This window comes from Archocentrus centrarchus, chromosome 20, assembly GCF_007364275.1.
Source record: "Archocentrus centrarchus isolate MPI-CPG fArcCen1 chromosome 20, fArcCen1, whole genome shotgun sequence".
Lineage (NCBI taxonomy): Eukaryota > Metazoa > Chordata > Actinopteri > Cichliformes > Cichlidae > Archocentrus > Archocentrus centrarchus.
In genome coordinates this window covers 17,877,622-17,892,020 of record NC_044365.1, presented here as the reverse complement: position 1 = coordinate 17,892,020, position 14,399 = coordinate 17,877,622, and the positions used below count along the sequence as shown (strand labels likewise).

At 39.9% G+C, this 14,399-nt stretch overlaps 1 protein-coding gene across 1 annotated transcript in view; it reads right to left on the bottom strand.

Moving 5' to 3' along the window:
* The window catches only part of LOC115799516 (cadherin-12-like), a 104,473-nt gene extending 92,030 nt beyond the window's left edge, over nucleotides 1-12,443 (bottom strand). Inside the window, exon 1 of the mRNA XM_030756730.1 lies at nucleotides 11,946-12,443. The gene's annotated coding sequence lies outside the window, so the exon portion shown is untranslated. The remainder of the gene's footprint in view (nucleotides 1-11,945) is intronic.
* Nucleotides 12,444-14,399: the final 1,956 nt, after the last annotated feature.

Below are 14,399 nucleotides of genomic sequence, written 5' to 3'. Positions count from 1 at the left end.
CTGAAAACAATACAAGGCACAAAGCTGACAGAGAGCATTAGGACAGGCGAGGATGACATGCTTTCAGTTAAAACAGAGGTGTTTGTTTGTTTTTGTATACGCAGCACACTAAGTCTGCACTTGTCTGAAATTGAAAACAGATTCTATAAGTAAATAAAAAAGCTGCAGCATGCATCTTTATTTGTCTGATAATCTGCTCCTTTGAGAGTTTTCTCTGCACAGTTTGATTTCCACATCTCTCCCCCTTTCCTGAAATTCCTTTTCAGGCTGTCAAGTTCTCATCTCAAAGCACAGATAATGTAATGGACCCTCAACTTAGCTTGACTATAACAGTAGAGTGGTCTGACCTCATAGGCATTCAGAAAGCTATAAGCCCCATTGTTTTTCAGCACTTAATTAAAGTGACATGAGCCCTATTCCCACAGTGTTTAATCAAAGCATTCTTGAACGTATGACAGTCTTTATTCCACTGAAGTGGACTACTACAGCTCCTCAGTTTCAATGCAGATGAGGCTTGAAAGGTAGCAGTAATATGTCTTACCAGTAAACTGATACATACATAGGACTGCACAGGGACTAAACAAAAATATAAATTTCAGTCAATCTGAGTGCACGCTATTAAAAATGATTTGCCACCGAGATCCAGTTTGTAGTGTTTATTGATTAATATTTAAGAATTCTGAATGCTGTCAAAGAGGCCCCATCAGCATTTGTAATCAAGCATCACAGTTCAGCATTATTAGCCTCAAACAGTGCTGGCATAATCGCTCAGCCAGGTAATATTAAAAGGTGGGCTCTTTCAGGGCCTCAAGTGACATAACTGCCTTAATCAAACAGTTATCATGCAAGAGGCCAGGGGGAGAGGGAATAATGAGAAAGCAATATCCTAGATTAAGAATTAGTCTTTTCTGTAATGGCCCTGTCTCACTGGGTCAATGGTGCATAATGGTATGGCATACAAAGCTGGAGAAGAAGATTTGAGGTTGCTGCAGAAGAGTTTCATGACTCACAGTGATGGGAAGAGAATATGACTACTTTTCCCCTCCTAAGTGGAAAAAATAAGGAGTGCAGGAATCAGGGTTTTCCTGCTCATAAATACAGCAGTTAGCTTTGCCCGATAGTCTGCCTCTCACTTTGGTTCCTCCGTTTTTGGAAGCATAGTGTGTCCTTGCCTTTGTATGTGTGTGTGTTTGCTGCATTGTTGAATTAAGAAGATACTAATTGCCAATAGGTACTTCTGTATTTAACAACCACAATATTGACTGCATAATAATTGCAGAAGTGCATGTATTGACTTTTTTTTAAAAACTGAAATATCTGTGCGCTGGTTGGATTTTCTAAAGGACTCTTTCAGTATTTAAAATGGTATAATGTCTTTTGTCTGTTAAGCAACAGCACCGGCCCTAAAAGTCCCACTGGGAGGAACTTTCTCACTCACTCTCCTTGTATTGTACTTTCTTCTTTGCAAGCTGTATTGAAATATTGAAAAGATGGTGTGTAATGCTGACAATAACTATAAAAGGTTTATATAACTTCACACATCACATTTTATCTCCTCTACATTTTTCTGTTCCAGTTAGCAAGTAAACTTCCTTTAAAAAAAAAAGGAGAAAACCTTTGCCAGAAAATACAGACTGTTCATCCATCATTCAGTGAGCTGAAGTGAATATAAAACTATTCTCTACATAGTTGTTTCAAAGCAGTTTCTTACTGTAAGCTGTAAATATGCTCAGGTATGCTGTTATGCAACAGGAAGCAGATATTTTGACTCTTTACAGGCTGTTGGCTGCAGTACCCTAAACCTCTACCTCTACATATTTGTAAATATGAATTTGTAGATAAGCTCTAATGTTTAAATGTTTATGATTATTATTATTATAACACTTAGCTGATTTCACTGATTCAGCATGAACAGCTCTTTTCTTATTTGGGTATTAATGACTAGAAATTACATTCATAAAATTCTTTTTAAAAAACCAAAACAGTATAAGTGGGGAAAATGAATCGTGTGTGTGTGTGTGTGTGTGTGTGTGTGTGCGCACGTGTGTGTGTGTGTGTTTTATAAGAAAATTAAGTTTTGATGAGCAGCTACTGTGAGGCATCATCTGTATAATCTGACAGCACTATGCAGCTCCTTTATTCCAGCTGCTTCAACCATCAAATCATTATTTTCCCACAGTAACTGTTAATTATGTAATCCCTGTTCATATGATAAGACGTCAGCCATGTGTTTCCCGAGTCACATGTACCAGTTATTTGCTTATTTTATTTATTTTTCACAGTTACTGTGCGTAACATGTAGAGACATGATAATCACTCACAAACATCTGCAGAATGTTTTAATTATGTTTCTCTGAGGTGGAAAGTAGAGTGATGTGAATGGATTCAGTTTTCTTACGCAATGTAAAATTGCTGTTGCACCAGCAGTTTATGCACGCGCTACATGGAATTTTATTTTCTTTGACTAAAATCCACGTTTCTTTATCTTGAGGTTTGTGACTGTAACCATGATCACAAACCTTGTCGTATTAGCTTTAACTCAAAATATCAGCGCACCGCCCACCCCTGCATATTTGTACTGTGTGTAATGTGACTGCTTTGTTGAATACGAGTAAATGTGCCACATGACAAAATACATTAGTAGTCAGATAAAATTAATGGTAATACGTGTGTGGATCTGCAAGTGGATTTTAATGTGTGATGTTCCAAAAAGACAAAGGGGCATGGACCACCAGGATGTTAACAGGAATGCTGGATATGGAAATTGTAAGAAAGGGTATACATTCATTTTTTTTAAACACCAGAACTTTTCAGGAAAAATCTTGATGCAAATGTAAGAAGCCTCATAGATACACTGTGTCGAGTATGAGATAACTGTTAAAAGCACACACTAGTTCTCTTGAGTCATGGCGCTAACATAAGCTGTTGCTTTTTTTTTTTTTTGTTCCTTGGGAGCAAGTGCATGTGAGCATTGCCATCACTTGAATATTGGCAGCAGCAGCTAACGACACTGCCAGAGAACAAAAATTCAGTTAAAATCTTCACTGTCAAATTAGAGCATATTTCAGATGAGTTAAAACATTTTATTCAAGCCTTCAGATGTTTATGTTGATTCAGTCCATTTCTTTAACCACTTTCCCAACTCTGTGAGCCTGGAGCGTATAACCTGTCCCAGCTGACGAATGGTAAAAGGTGTGCTACACCTTGGAGGGTTTGCCAGTCCATCACAGGCCTAACACAGAGAGACAGACAATGACCAGTTAACCTGACAAACATGTCTTTGGGCTGAGTGAGGAAAGTGGATCACCCAGAGGAGACCCGCGTAGGAAGGAGAACAGGCAGAAAGCCCCAGGTTAAAACCTAGGACCTTTTTTTACTTTGAGGCCACAGTGCTAACAGATAGCTCTATATAAAGAAAATATAGCCTTGCCTGGTGCTTTGTTGTCCTGGTTGCTGTAGTTACTGGTGCAGTGCATGCAGTTTTAATAAAGAATATACACTTCGCTTGAAAAATGTATGAAGGGAGATTTTTGGGGATTTTTTTTTTTTTTTTTTTGTTGTCACATTGGACACTTTCTGAATTATATTTTATAAATGCCATGTACCTTCTATTTCTGCAGGTTATTTGATCAAACACATAGCCAATTTTAAGTTACTAAAACATAACCAGAGTGATTTATGGCTCTATATAACAAAGATGATAGATCTGTCAGTCTAGTGGATTGGGTAGACTATCAGAAATGGGGTTCACAGAGGCCTTGCTTGCAGAAGGGTGACTGAGCACATTCTTGTTTATCTTCTATACAATGAAGTGTTGCTCATCAGGAAAACTCGGCAGGCTAGGCCACAGCTGTCAAAGACAGAGCCCCCGAGCCTTTGGGGGGGTTTTTGTTTTGAATTTTGCTCCGTGTGACTCATTGTTCTCCTCGGGAGAAGAAAAGTACAGCAGAACCTGTGAAAGTTTAGGGCACCTCCACTTTAAAGGCAGTTAAAATTGAAAAAGCCAGCCAAGCTATTTAAGCCACTACCGCTCAAATCCTACTTCGATAACACTCGCATAAAGATTCAGGTGATTATCTGGGTCAATTCACAAGCCTGCAGTTTTATTTGCTTCAGACAAAGCAGCATTGAACCATATAATAATGTTGTCGCTACAGTGCAAGTACATTTTGCATGCAAAGCTTTGTGTGTTTGTTCACACAGCACCGTTGTGATATTGTAGACAACATGGTTTGCATGGGCTTGACACTAGTTTGGCCAGCCTGTCGCACTGACAAAAGCATTCGATTGCCAAAATTCACACTCGGTATTCATTCATCTTCAAGTACTGCTCTTTCCCTTAAGCACACATGAGGCATTTTTCCATCTCCAATAGTACTTTTTTGTAGCCTTTGTGTGATGTGTAATATTTCAGTAGTGCTTTTTATTTATTTCCTTTTTTTTTTTTTTTTTTCACTCAACGCACTTTCAGAAAACTAGATCCTGCAAAGACAAACTGTCATGTTTCACTGTGTTGAATGGCTTATTTGCAGATGAAACGCTGTCACATAAACCTGTCAGATTCTTTTGGCATACTGTATTGATTGTACAGAAGGACTTTCCATGCTAATCTCAAGTATTCCAATCAGCACTTTTGAAGTAGGTCACCTCAGTGTGACACAGCTATTAACTTCCAGCTTTAGCATGAAATTACTTTGAAAGCTTTTCATATTTAAAAGCAGCTCATGCTTCTTGTTAACATTTTTTAAGTTCTGAATATAATTCTTGAAAACTTTCACTGCTGTGTTTTTGATTTTAATTGTTTTGCTCGCGTTTGGTCCTCAAACCTTAAAGTTATTAGAGATTTTTGGTTTTAATAGCTGATGAGCATAGTGATATTAAAAGTTTAGAAATGCTGCAGGACTTCATCACAGCTATGAAACCGGTGGCCTCTATTTACAGGTAAACACAATACATTAACCCCCCAAATCTTCATCCCTCACGTCCTCTCCCCGCATACACTGTGTCCTATTCATCACAGGTGCTGCACACACTAAAGAAAAGTACCATCATGCTGACCTTGAGGAAGTCTCGCTCATAAGAAGACTAACCCAGGCCAAGATCTAGGGTCTGTCAGGATGATTTCTTATTCTATTTAATGGAAGAAGTGCAACGCTTTATCACTCCCCAGGTTCATGGTGTATATAAGGCATAAGAGCCAAACCTGTATGAAATGGTAAGCTGCTAAGTCAAAAACCCTGTACACAAAAAAAAGATGTCCTTAAGAGTCTCAGTGATTTAAGTGCATGAGGAGTGAATGAGTAATTTTATGTTGGATTGGAGCTCTTCTGAACAGTAAACTGAATTAAAGCAGACGACAGCATTTGTGTGTCTCAGTGACATTTTTCACGGAGGCATTTATTGGAAGATAAGCATGAAAGAATACAACAGGAATTGTTTCTTTGTCCTCGCGGTCGCATCAGAGACGACACTTCAGAGTCTTAATTGTTTTGCAGCAGGACTTGCGTTGCAGTGCTGTCAGCTATTTAATGTGAATGTTTACTTTTTGTCTGTGGCTCCTTCTAAATCTTAATTCATTAAAGATGGTCTAAAATGCATATTTTGTGCTCCCATTAAAAAAAACACACACAGTTGTGCTTTTAATTAATGAGTAAAAAGTACAACGCTACAAAGTTTCACGGTGTGTTTCTGTAGGCACAGAGTGGATCCTCCATATCAGCGGTGGGGGACGGGACAAACAGCCTGACCCTGGAATATACCAAGACTGTGATAATATGAATGACTGATAATACGTGGACAAGTGCAAGTGAGTTTTGTGGTTAGCTCCCATATCAAAGAGCAGCCTGCTGCTGTGCTAGCTCAGCCTCTGTTCTACTTCAGTAAGTTATGATGTAATTTTCTTCTCTACCACAATAATGATAAGAGGAGGAGATACCAGCAGGAGCAACTTCCATGGGTAATTTTTTCAAATCACCTTGAACACCTACACCGGCCGTTTTATACACGCGGGGTTGAAATTACACCTCAGACATTATAAATCAAACGACTGTGTATATATACTCTTTTTAGTTCTTTCAGTTTGTGGCTCACCTGTAGTTGTAGTTGAGCAGAGGCTTCCTTGTTTCCAGAAAACTTTATACAGTATTCACCACAGCGCCTGAGACTTATGAAACATGAATTGAGTGTAAGATACCGTGAAAGTATTGCTGGACAAATGGGAAAAGAAATAAAACACTTCTGCTTCACCAGTTGCATTACAGAAGTCTACATGCCGGAGTTAGCTTGCTCTAGCGCTGTAAGCAAAGAGTACTGGGTACTTCATAGAAAAGTAGTGTCTGCTGCACAGATATTATCATTTAAGGAGTGTGTTTTATTTTAATGAAATAAAGTTTTCATGAATGAAAGTGACAATTTTATGTGGCATGGAACAGAAGACTGAATTCATTGAATAAAAGGGAAACAGTGCTGCTCATATATGCTAGCCAACAACACAATCACCTTAAATAAAAATAAAGGGTGCATTTAGCATTAATACGATTGGACTTCTATACAAGTTGTGACATAGCTGCAACGGTTAGGAACTTATCTATGCCATGATATTCTTATTTATCAATAAAAAAAAAAAAAAATACAAAAGATAAAATGTTAGTGCCCCGCAGCTGCCAAACTTGGGTGGTAGTCTGTGAACTCCCCATCATTTTGAAATATATGCAGATCAAAACTCATCATTCTGGCTTCGTAGTTTTCAGTTTTAGTGCAGTGGTATAGTATAATAAGTATAGCGTTTTCCACTGCTTTGGGTGCACCACCAGACCTTGTTATTTCTCTTCACATCCTTTTGCAGCCTGGTTGGTAATGGTTGCAGATGGCTAGAAGGTCCCTCGGCTTGCTCGCCTTGTCTCTTATGCTTTCATTGCCTCAGCTTTAAGCGCTCCAGCTTGGGTGATTATTGAAGCTAAGGCCAATGGCTTGAATTGGCTTGGGATCATGGCCCTCTAAAACACTAATGCCTGCTGCAGGATGTTCTGTGGGGGGGTGGGATGGGGGGTGGTCCTCCACTTTGTAAGAGCCCTCTATTGCATGTGCCTTGCAATTTTGGGTCATGTTTTATTTTTTCTTCTGGCCCGAGGATGTCACTGTATTTGTATCTCGGTGGTCATCTTATCACCACCGATGGATTAACTGATGGATTGCCAATTTAGAAACTCAAATGAAAATAAACTCGCAATAATTTTATTGACCCCTTAAAGCCACGGGGCCGCAGTCTTCTGCAAGATTTCATCAGTTCACCAGAACAGAGTATTCCAATATCTGCCTTATTCTTTCCTGCAAGACTTCCATAGCCCTGTTCAGCTCCTATAATGAAAGACCCCCCCAGCACCCTCTCTAAAAATCATTACAATCTCCCTCTACCTCTAGGGTCAGTAAACTAATAGTCATTCACCTGTGTGACAGGAAATCTTTCCCACGTCCCCCCCCCCCGGGGCGGGCGAGGTTGTGTTTAAGGTTATAGAGTCAAGTCCAGCCACAGATGACTGTTTATTGTTTGGACGACTCCTGGTGATTAAATGTTTGTCAGATTGAAAGCATTTCATCACAAATGCAAAGGATGCAGATTGCATATATAACCTGCTAACTGTCAGTCTGAATGAAACAGGAAAACACTGAAACCTGTTATTCAGTGCTCTTCAAAAATGGAGACACAACAAAGAGCAACTTTATAAATGGTAGTGTAAAAGCATTGGCACAGAAACACACTCCTTCCTGCACTTGTACTTGTGCCTGTGCATGGCCTCTGGTGATTTTTATAACCACAACTGTTTCTGCCCACTGTTGGCTGAGAATCTGTGGTGGATTTCTCAAAGGGATGGCACAAATGCATTCAAAGACACAAAGGCTCAAGGGCCCCTTCGGGATATTTTAAGATTTTGCTCTGCAATGTTAAACACATTTATGAAAGAAAATTAAGTAATCAAACAAAAGGAGAGACAATGACGTGGCCTCGCTTTCCTTGAAATGTCTTCAAAGGGAATGCTTAAAAATTGAAGGCATTTAAGTGAAACTCTTAAAGGATGAGAAAGAGCAGCTTAATAATGTCAATGAAGAAGAGAAAAAAAAAACTGTTGTCATTTTCCTTGATGCTTCCAACTGTGGCCATTCTAAGATAAGCCACAGCAGTGCTCAGATATGAGTAATAATCAATGTTGAAACTCTGCACAGTTGAGTCTCAGAGGACCTGCCTCACCTTTTATCTCACACAGAACACCACACTGAGCTCACTGTTTTGTATTTTTCATAGGGCAAAACAGTTGTGTCCTCTATAAATTGTATCGTCAGGTAACTGCATCCTTCCTACTTCTATTTTTCACCATTGCTTCAGACAACTGGCGTATACCACTGGGAAGGCTATATTCGTTTTCCTTCCAGAAAGAGAGAAAAAAAGATGTATAAAAGAAGAAACGCCAGCATCAGACGGCGGCAGAAACTGTGAGGTTTTACCTCTGCTGGGTATTAGTACCACAGAGAGGAAGAAACGACATGTCTCAAAAACTGACAAACGAGCAGAGACAAATCTATATAAATAATTACTAAGTAGAGTGAAGAGGACTTGCCCATCATTCAGAGCAGAAGCCTGCGCAATATCTGCTAGAGACTGAGAGTCATCCATCACTGCAAGACTTTAATTTGAGATGTTTAGGACTCTTGCTGATGAGAGCAAGGGAGATCCTGGTCTTAGAGGTCTGCAGGCTTCTTAGCTGAGAGTAGCTTGCGGGGGTGCTGCCTTACACAAAGCACATTTATGCAAGTACAATACAGACTGCAGACAGAACAACCAAATCCACTGTCTGATTAGCATTCAGATGCTTCAATCGATGGAGGCAAGTTTCTGACAGATAGCTTATTACATCTTAGGGTGCTATAGAAATGAACAGAGACACACTTTAGTCGTCACACACACACACACGGACACACCTCATTTAGAGTGGAATGATGTCAAAATGAGTCCACTGAGTGAGGGCGGAGATTGAAGAGCCCAAGGTAAAGAGAGTCTGGGGACTTCAAATAATCTCAAGTATTGATTCCATTTAAGCCCAAGGCTCTTGATGGACACTTACTTCAAAATGCAGTGATAGGTGGCATATCTGTATGACTGATCACTGTAGTTCTGCTTACGGTAAAGGCTGCAGACTCACCATAAATAACAGCTCAGCCCTAATCAAACAGAGCGGTGGATCCTAACGTATGATGACAGCTTTGTGGACCTAATGCTGTAATTTACCACAAAGCACTCAGCCTTGCCATTAAATTTACATGGACACAGTGCAGAGAAAGGCATAAGGAGCTGCTTGACTTTACATCCTCCTGGACTCGTGGTTTCGTGCAGACAGCTGACAAATTAAAGGAAAAACTTGAATGACTGACCCCCTGGAGTGAGTGGTTAGAGGTATTTTGCTGGCAGGTTTTGGGTCCACTTTATCCTCTTAGAGTTAGCAAATCAATACAAAGTTGTTCTGAGTGGTCACCTTTATCCTGTAATGAAACACTTCTGCCCTGATGGAAGCAGTCCCTTTCAGGATGGAGATGCTCTTATTCAGAGAGCATGAGGAGTCAGTAAATGGTTCGGGTCTTCAGTCGCATACTGTCCGTCTAGTAGTCACTAGATCTCAATACCACAGAATACCTGAGGAATACTGTGGTCTTTACTACCATCACCAAAACACCAAATGAAGGAATTTATCTTGAAGATTGGTGTTCCATCCCTTCACTAGAGTTCCAGACACTTGGAGAATGAGAAACAAGTCATACTGAGGTTTACTCTGTCGCTTTATTTTTTTTTCCTTTAATTTGTCACCCATCTATGTATTGCTTTGGACATTCCAGATTTCTTTGGGCCTACATTTACATTTACAACACATAGAACAAGGTGATCATATCTTCTTTTTTTTTTTTTTCTCTCTCTTATTGGTTCATAGTGTCCTGAGCTAAATTAATTCTAAATCTGAAGAAGTAATCAAACATAATTGCTGGTTGTTGTGATTAAAAGAGCCAGTTAAAAAACAGAACATGCTCATCATAATTGTGTTGGTCACTGAGACGCGATGAAATCCATGTAAACAGAAGACAGTGCAGTGCGTGAAACAAGGTGATCTGAAATCTGAAAGCACGCCGCCAGTTGCAGACAAATTTCACTTAACTAGTGCAGCGCTGAAAATATAAAACAAGATCTAAAAATCCAACATGATTTTATTCTAAAGGGTTTTCTATACTGTAGGTTGACTGTCATCAAACAAGCACTTCCTTCCACCACACTATGTCACCAGATGGGTAAAATAATTGTCCTAATATGCACCTGAGTCAGCTAATATCACTGTCATCACTTAATATACCATAAGTATACTGCGTGCCTCTTCATTTATCCCCTCTAATGCAGTTATAATACCTGAGTGGTTGGTGGCTGCATGCCCTGAATGCTCATTTTCTGCACAGTAGCCTCTGTGTACTCAGAGGGTCCAGCTCCTCTTTTCCTCTGGAAGTGGACTCCTTGGAGCGTAATTTGATTATTCCAAAGCAGGTGTTTTCAGCTGAATGCTGATAAGAAGACTCAGCTCCTCTGACACTAAAGTGAGTTACATTAGATGTGCTTAAAGTAGGGGAAGGCAAGAGACTTTTTTTAAATCTAATCTGTAAGTAAAGATGGGATTGACTTTGAAAAGCTGTGCTTGAATTCACAGGGTACGACTTTAGACTGGAATGCTACACACGTACAGAGATTCGGAAGTTGGTGATCCTAATTATTGATGGTGAAATAATAATGATGCACACTGCTATAAAAGTCCAATAAGTCCATTGTGTGTGTCTCTGTCCAGTGCATGATCTTTTCTGAGATGCAAATTTGATGCAATTACAACTCGCAGTGGGATTACTGGTATAAAGATCAGATGTATATGTTTAATGCAAATGTCTCGGCATTGCTGAAGGGTGCATCTCCGTATTTCGTGCCCTTATATTTCCTTTCTAGCTCATCCAAATAAGCATCTGTTATGTGAAATGGGGGCAAGTTGCATCTGTGATCCCATGTTTCTCAGCAAATCTGATTCTGCCAAGCCTGTCTGATATCCTCTTAGATTGTTCTCCCTAATCCCTTTCCACACCACAAGAATGGCCTTACCAACTAATAATATTGCAGATATACACTATTCAAACAAAAAGATTAATCCCCAGCCTGTGATTGAGCCATCAGACCCTGCGCAATCTCAACTAAAACATTACATTACTACTACTTTGAGGCTGTAATGGACTATAATTCCTATAATTTAGTCAGTCATAGATTTTCAAAAGAAGAATACGTGTTCATTTTTTTTTCTTTTTTGTATTTTGGAGACATAAGCAAAACTTGCCAAAGGCACTTGACACACCGTGGTGTGTTAATCAGTGTTGAGCACCCTCCAACACAGAGAGTTGAAAAACTCCGCAGCCTTTTGTGTGTGGAGGAGCTGAAATAACTGAGACCTACAAACGGGGTCAGCACATTCAGAGTGAAGTGTTTCCTGACGTGTCTAATTGACACTCAGTGATTTCTCATTTAATTCTTGGGAGCCGTACCAAGAACGCAAGAGGCAGGCAACTGAATGTCTGCCGTCCTCAGACTTAAACAGCATTACAACATTGTCAAGGGCACAGCTGATCCAAATTCCATCCCACTTAACCAGCTGTTAGAAAGAAGAGTCTCAACTGTGTCCATCAACAAAATCATGACAGTGACTTCATCGAATAAAGCTCCTTCTATCCTGTGAAGCTCTGTCAACAAGCTATAAAATGTGTCTTAACTAAACCAAGAAGCTGCGGAGTTGCTGGAAATCAGTTTAATCTATATGAAGGTGAAAACTAGGAGGTGAAATGCATAGAGGCAGAGGAAGAATCTCTCGAGGAGAAGATGCACTTACCTTTAGTGGTAACTTTAGACCAGAGTCGTAGCCAGTTTAATCCAAATTTTCACTGAATCAAACTGTCCTCCCACCTTTACGCAAGAGCAAGCTCTATCCTTCTCCTCCTTTTAGTTCCCTCTCTCACCCTGCTTTCCTCCTTGGTGCCTTTCTTTCATTATCCCGCTCTCTGTGTACACTTTGAGCCCACGCTGGATCAGAGCAGATGCTTATGAGTGTATGCACTACGCGAGGTACTGAGACAGCAGCTTTGGAATAGCTGGAGAATTACACAGTAGCCGTAGCAAAGCCGAGTGTGTCCGTACGGTTACAGAGTGACGACTGAGGGAGGGCGAGCGAGTCAGTGAGCAGTGAAGTGCGAGAAGAAGCTTGTGCGTGTGTGTGTGTGTGTGTTTGCATGTATCAGAGAGTGAGTGAGAGTGAGAGAGGAAGAGTGTGTGTGGAGGAGAGAGACAGTGAGACCGTTTGTGAGTGCTGCTGGCTTAGTGGCGAGCAACGGTCGTGATTGCACTGGAGTAAGACGGTAGAGCAACACCACCCTCCCCCTCTCAAAAAAAAAAAAAAGCCTTACCCTCCCCATCAGGTCCCCCGAGTACCGGGGATCTTTATTATCAAGCAGATTAGAGCCAACTAATAAGCACCCCACCCCCAAACCCCCCAACGACACACGCACACACAAAGGCAGTGATGTGTGCTGTGGTCCCCGGGGACATTCTAATCAGAGAGACAGTTGGAGATGCTTCTTTTGTCCAGAGCTCATGTGGTTGTTGAGCCTTTAAGGTTCAACTGAAATTAGACGACTTGTTCCTGTTTGCAGCCAGGAGTGAGTTAATCTTTACTTGGAAAAGACGATTCATGTGGATGTGTCCGGTACTGATCTGTGAAGTTGTTGGGACTGTTGGCCATAGCTGTGAAGGGTAAAGCACTGGGTGGGGCCATTATCCTCGATTGACTGACAGCTGAGCCAGCCAGATGGAGGTGCGGTGTCAACAAACTTATCCTGTTTGCTGTGACTCACAAGCTAAAGTTGAAACTTGCAAAATCACCAAACTGCAGTGTTTAAAGAGGGCAAGAGAACCACCAGAGAGGGTTTCTTTAATATTAATATTATTATTATTTTTTAATCTTATTTTTTGCGCTTCTAACTTGAAGGGAAAACGCACAAGAGAGGATGATTTAGCTGTCTGCAAATTCAAATTCTATTATTTCTTTATTACTTCTTCATTATTCCGTTTACTTTTAAAGCTGGATTTTATGTGGAAAAACGGTTTGTTTGTTTATTTGTTTCTTATCAGCAGGCAGATAAGAAACAAACATTTCAAAATTGGGAAATATTGGAGTGAAAATGGCAAATATTCGATGACATAACAATGAAAACCACAAAACAAAAATAATGAACAAAAAGGACTCCTAGGCTCTGTTAACTAATTTTTTTTTTAGCCCTGTTTAAGCACCATTTACTGCTCGATCTTGCTGCGGGGGCTCCTTAAAGGGGCTCCTATTCAGTCATGTATATAATTTACTGGTAGCACGAAATGGCTGGGCTAGAGTTTTAGAGACTCTGACAGATACTGATCATATATGACTAGTGAACAGAATTCCCTGGAGACCTGGCCTTGTATAGTTGAAGAACACCTTTGTGGAAGTTTCCATTTTCATGTCTCAAATATTTTTGAGCTAGTAAGCTAACCAAGAGCTTGGACTGGGTTAGCTAGTAAGTTTAAAACAGAAATGATCCCCAATAGATGTATATGGTGTTTTCTATTTTATTTTATTTCATCCTTCTTCTCTGTACTTGAGCTGCTGTAATATGCAAATTTTGCCGTTGTGGGATCATTAAAGTTTTATCATATCTTATTTTGTATTTATTTTGTTTTTGAATGTGTTCTTATATGGTAGACTCTCTAATAACATTAGTGACTGCTTTTCCGCTATGGATGCATTTGCTTTGAGGTCAGGTTTGCATAGATGCACAGCCTAATATTTCATGTTTCCCAGCTTATGGACACATTGGACGCACTGCAGCACAAAATCGAATGTTTTGTTGCCATGCTACTGCACGGCTAGGTGCTAATTTTTGTTTTTTTTTTAAATTGTAATTCATTTGATGAATAAGAATTTATACTAATGCTATTTTTTGACTGGCCACTGTTTGTGCAACTTCTTTTCTCCATGTGGAGTCAATGTCCTCTGGAAACTCTACTGTTAGAAAAGCACAGTTGGTTCTTTCTTTAGATGAATGGATGGACTATTATTTATTTTATTTTATTTTATTTTATTTTTTTGGTGGTGGTGGTGGTCTAAGCCAAATCCCATTTTTGATTTGGCTTAGCTCTGAAGCATAACTGAGGTTGAATGGCTAATGTAAGATTATACTACGCAGCAACACAGATTTGTGCATCTTCAGGGGTAGATTGTGAAATGGGTTGTGAAATGTGTCTTTACTTGGATGCC